Here is a 6,303-nt window from a genome sequence, read left to right as displayed (position 1 = left end):
AACGTAATCCTTCCACCTGTACCTGTTTATACGACATCCTAACTAGTCAAACTATCAAGCAATCATCCAAATCTTTAATCTTATAATAATCATCACTTTACCCCTGATTAACAACTAATCATAGGATTAAGAAATTCAGGATGTTACACGTTAACCCTATGACCTTACACCTATAAGCTTATAACCTTGCACCTAAAGCCTCCTTGCACCTTAAGCCTATATCCTTACACCCCTAAAGCCTATATAGCCTTACACCTAAAGTTTATACCCTTATACCCCAAGCTTATAAACTTACACCTATAGTTTATCACATTACACCTTGCACCTTACATCGTAAGCCTATATCATTGCACTCCAAGAGTATAAAACTTGCATCCAAATCCTATTACCTTACACCCCAAGCCTATAACTTGCACCCAAAATTTATACCCTTGCACCTCAAATTTATACCCTTACACCCAAGATCTATCATCTTGCACTCAAGACCTATCATCTTGCACTTTACACCTTAAGCCCATACCCTTGCACTCTAAGCATATAAGCTTGAACCCAAAGCTTTTCACCTTGCATCCTAAGCCTATTAGCTTGAACCTAAAGCCCATTACCTTAAACCTTACACCTTATGCCTCAAGCCCATACTCTTACACCTCAAGCCTATAAGCTTGCACCTTGCACCCCAAGCCTATACCCTTACACCCAAAGCCTATAAGCTTACACCGAAAGCCTATCGCCTTACACCTTAAGCCTATAACCATGCATCCCAAGCCTATGAGCTTACACTCAAAGCCTATCACCTTGCACCTCAAGTCTATTCATTTACATATTGAGGCTAATAACTGGTTATATTAATAATATATTAAAATCATAGTTGATACTAGTAATTTTACATTTACAAACTAGCTAGACAACATTGATAACTAGAACTTATCTTCATATAAATGCACAAATTGATAAGTACATTGTAATGATAGAATTACATTTTCATTCAATCAATTTGTCTTTGCAAAATAGGCATCCTTAATGGCGATATAGGAAAAAGTACATAGTTGTAAGGAAAGACAATAAATCTCCCCTCCAATCATCAACCTTATACCAGTTTCCTTTAAAATCCTTAATATAGCTTGCCAAATGCTTGTTAGAAGGGAAAATTTTCAATTCTTTTCTCATCCATAAGATTTCCAAATTGTCTATCATCATCTCTTAAAGCCCTAATCTAAGAAATATCAAGCCACAATATAATGTCTATTGAAGTGCATACTCAAATAGTCAGTCAAACAATTTAAGAACATGTACCAAATATAATGCAATTTGTTATATTAGACATATGACATCATTCAGCTATAAAATGTTTATCCAAAATGAAATAATTACCTAAAAGCCAAGCTTTCTATCTAAGTCAATATATTGAAATCCTAACATTTGCCATTAAACACATAATTGTTATGAACTTCTTTAGAGTTCAGTCTAATATATACTACAAAAAGAGTCATATATAGTCTTAACATTGAAACAAAAAGGAATTTGACATTAAACCATATACCAACAAAAAAAAGGAATCTAACATTAAACCATATACAAACAAAATTTGTGCTTGTATACATGCATGTGTAGCAAAGACAGAATTGAAAGAACAAGCAACGAGAAAATACATTTACTAGTATGCATATGAGAATATGCCTGATGCATTTTAGCAAGCACTATCTTCGTATAATATTGAATTACTATCTTCACAACAAGGGAAAAGGAATTGATAGCATGAAATAAAAAGAAAATCTAAATTGTGTATCATGTGAACAATCCAAAAATCAACTAGTGTGATAAGAATTAAAATATAGCTGGGAGATTGAAGTGTTGAGCCACTAACTATGTGAAGAAATTCTTGAGCCATGGAATCAACTGCTACATTGTTATGTTTGAGTGATCTTTTGGCAAGAATGTTAGATTGAACTTCAACCAATTGTTGAGATATAGAAGGAATTTCCATAAAAAGAAACGAGTGAGGATATCAGCATAATTTCCCTCATAATTACTAATTCCATGTAAATGGGTGCAAGGAATTAAAAAAATCAGGAAGAAGCACGGCTTTATTATCGAAGTTTAGCTTATTCATAATATAAAAATTGCATTTCATCCAAGAAAAAATTTGCAATAATCTCAAAACAGGAAAACTTTTAGAATAAATCAGTATAAGCACTCAAAACATACATACCAAGAAATAAACTCCGAGGACATAAAAATAGGAAATTGAACAAAATAAAACATAAAACCCATGAGTGTAAACCAGATCTATGACTCAAAAGAACAGAATGAGTGCAAGTCAAAGACAGGATGTCTCAATCTAAAGAGATCTGATAGAAGAAGGACACGATGATGAAGCAAACAGTAATAAATAGAGGAATATTTGTTTGCAATCAAATAAGTTGAGGGAGAGATAAGAATCACCACTCACAATCCAAAATAATGAAGGGCAATTCAACAAGTTTTGGCTATGAGGATTAAAGCATGGAGTTTAAAAAAGCCAAAATCACATAATTAAAAATTTAAAAAAGGTAGTAATTACCATAATGAAAGAAAGACAAGAAAGAATGGGAAGAATGTACTGATTGGTGTTGTGGTTGATCCTTGAAAGAATTTGAAAGGGGTAAAAGGGGTAAAAGGATTTGAGTGAGGTAAAGACTCGAGAGAAGTAGAAGATATGAAAGAATGATCAGACAGGGATAGGGGTCAGAGGAAAGGAAAGTATTGTAAAGCCATCCCTAGATTGTTCTACTTTCCAATCATCCTTAATCTCATCTAACCAAGTCTTGTTGATTGCTCCTTCATAAAGAGGGGCATTTTGGTCATTTCATGAGAGGGTTTTCTTAATATTATAATGCATTTGGTCCTTAAATTCCTCTTGGTCCCTCACAACAACATCCCTTCCAATGAAGGATTTTTTAACAATTTTCCCAAAATTATTTCGAACACAAAATTTAAAAGTTACTTAGCTTATTCCCAATAAACAATAAATGCTATATAATTCCACCTATAAATTTATACAGTTAAATAGTGATATAATATATCGTTCAGCTTAAAAATGTAGAGTATTTTATTGATAAATACTTATAATTTCATTGGTAATTAAATTTATCCTATGTAAGTGATAAATTCAAAATTCATTAAAATAAATAACTTCTAAATCTAGTTTTTAAAAATAATTTTTTATATTATATATTTCCCTTATTTAGAGTTTTATTATGACCCACTATTTGTGTGGAAGAAAAGGAATAATGAAGGGAGTAAGAGGCTAATAATGGTGAAAATAGGCAAAATTTCAACCAAACAATGTATGGCTTGGTTTGGTTTAAGCCTAGCCTATTTTATAGAAGGCTGGCTTAAGCTTAACTACAGGTATGTTTCTTTTATTTTTTGTTTACCTACTAGAAAGCTTGCATACTTTACTTAATTTTTTAATATAATTTTATTATATATATATATATTAATTTTAATATTATTTAATACAAGTTCTATTTTGAAATTGTAAGTTGGAAAATGAATTTGATGCCCTTAAGGTCTTAGGTTTAGGTTTTCTCCTCTTTACTCTTTGCCATCTTTCGATCTCTGTCACAAATCAAAGGTGATCTTCTTCCTTGCATTATGTTCTTGCAGACTTGCAATCTCAGCCTCAAACAAGATCTTGAACCTTCAGATCCCTCTGATCTTTGTTGCTATATATTTTTTAAGATGAAAATTATGTTTACTTTGGTGCCTTTTGCATTAGGTATACACACACACATCTAGTCAAACAAATATAATGACAATTTGTATTCATCATTATTAGAGCATCAATATATAAGGCCGAGATCAACTTCTAGAAAATATCATATATTGTTTAAAAAATAATTGTAAAACTATCTAATATCAATTAAAATTTCTAGCATATGTCATATATTATAATAAGCATTTTTGCTCTTACTTTTTAAAAAACATTCATATAAAAGGACTTCTCTCCTGGACCATTAAAAGGAAGAAATTCTCTATCAACAAAAGTTGGTCTAATCATGATTCAAATCATATCGTCCATCTTCAGGGGTCATGATGCTAGTCGTAGCCTCCATCTTATTTAGTGGGAACAAATCTCTAAGGATAAAAATGAAGGTAGCGTAGGCATAAAAAATATAAGGAAGCAAAATGAAGCTTATGTTATAAAACTTTATTTGAAGCTCCTCAGTAATAATGATGCTCTTTGAGTGAAAATGATTCAAAGCAAGTATAAATGTGGCTCTAGCCCCACCCTAATTATTAGAAAGAAACAAAGCTCTTCTCCATTGTGGAGTGGAATACATGAGATATAAGATAAATTCAAAGCAGGGTTGGGAAAAAGATTAGGAATGGTAAAACATCTTTATGGTTTGACAACTAGTCAGAGATGAATACTCCTCTTATTGATTTGATTCCTAAGCTTGGAAGGTTTTGTAACACCCTCAAATTTACAAACCGATTTTTCGCAAATTATTAATTCAACAAATCATTTTTTTTCATTGAACCCTTATCGTGGTAGAAAAATTTCTACCATGATACATCCAAGACAATATACCACAGGTCTTAAAATATCTCAAAAAAGCAATTAGAACCATGAGGGACAGACAGGATCCTCATGGCATGATATTTAAATCAGGTCATGAATCAAGAGGGACAAACATAATCCTCTTGATCATATAATTGTATTTAATAAAAAGGATTAGAGTTTAAATGTTGTCAAAATAAGAAATGTCCTAGGTTGGCACAAGATACATTGCATAATACAAAATGAGAAGTAACGTAAAAGATGGTGTCTCATACACCAAAGTTACGCCTCTGATGCTTTCTCGGCCGGACTCTCTCCTGTAAAAATATTAACCACGGGGAATGAGACTTAAAAGTCCCAGTAACCAAAAATTAATATGTAATGATGCATGCGGATGTAACTAATCATGCGATTGCTAAGTGGGCACACAAAACATTTAACCGAACAATACTTTCAAACAAACCGAACAAGTATTTAATTTGCATGACTGCACCTTATATCCTCCTTTCGCCATGCTCGGACGCCAAATCACCCGACCAAAGGTGAGTTGGACCAAGCGACACGCCGCTCATTGGGTCCAATGAGGGCTTACCACATGGTAATAATTAACCGAACAGAAATTCTCATTAACACCATACATTAAAATACCCTGATAATTCATGCATCATTCAAATATCCAAACAAGAATATATCCGAACAATAATATCTCATCATGATAAACAAAAATAAATTTTTAACCCACTTGGCAATAATTTCAAACAAGTATATACAGTATTTATTTTCAATAATTTATAATTTTTTCAAACAACAAAACAACACATAACCATTCACAAACACACCCATCACAACACATTAATAATGGTTACCTTGTGTCTTGAATAACAAGTTCCCCTTCACAACTCCTTTTTCACCACTATCTTTGTCAATATAATCTACATAATTATTTCACAATACTATATATTAATTTTACATTAAAATAAATAACTCTAATTTAAAGAGTTAGAAAGTCTTAGATCTATAATCCATATTAACATTAATTTAAGATTTATGTCTCATTTAACTTTCTAGATTCTTTTTTAAAATTCTCGTACCCTAATAAACTATTTTTTTATCCTCAAATCACTTCTAGTATCACAATTTCATCCTTCTATATTCTAAAAATTCATCCAAAAATAAATTAAAAATTTCAAAATTATCCTGAAGCCTCAAATCACCTTTCTATAACCTCAAAAATACCTATTCATATTTAAATAAATATTTAATAATCAGAGGTTCATCTCTACATCTCAGATTCCACATAAATTCAACCATATAGATCTAGATTTTAACTCAAAACTTCTTAAACATGAGTTTCAACCTCAAAAAAATATTCTATAATATTTATTATATCTCTAAGAGTTTTAACCTATATTTTTAATCCATCATATCATCAGATTAACTATCCTATAAAAAAATTCTAATCAAAATATTTACTCTATCCTACAAAATAATCATATCACTAGAAAGCTAATATTATTTAGAAAATAACTATAAAATTAATTTTGTAATTAAATAAATTTTTAAATGCTAATCTAAACAGGAAAGTTAGAACATACCTGAAGAAAAAGAAAATAATCCCCCCTTGCAAGAAAACGCCGAGCAACGTGAGAGGAAGAGAGAAAAATAATATAAAAATAGGATTGTGAGTCCCAAAATTATATTAAAAAATTATAGGTCTGAATTTAATTATTCAAATCTTTAGGCCATAAGTTGCAATT

This window comes from Prosopis cineraria, unplaced genomic scaffold (assembly GCF_029017545.1).
Source record: "Prosopis cineraria cultivar Desert tree isolate PC_DT_omini unplaced genomic scaffold, ASM2901754v1 PC448, whole genome shotgun sequence".
Taxonomy (NCBI): Eukaryota; Viridiplantae; Streptophyta; class Magnoliopsida; order Fabales; family Fabaceae; genus Prosopis; species Prosopis cineraria.
The sequence above is the reverse complement of the archived record's forward strand: the minus strand, read 5'-3'. Positions refer to the sequence as shown.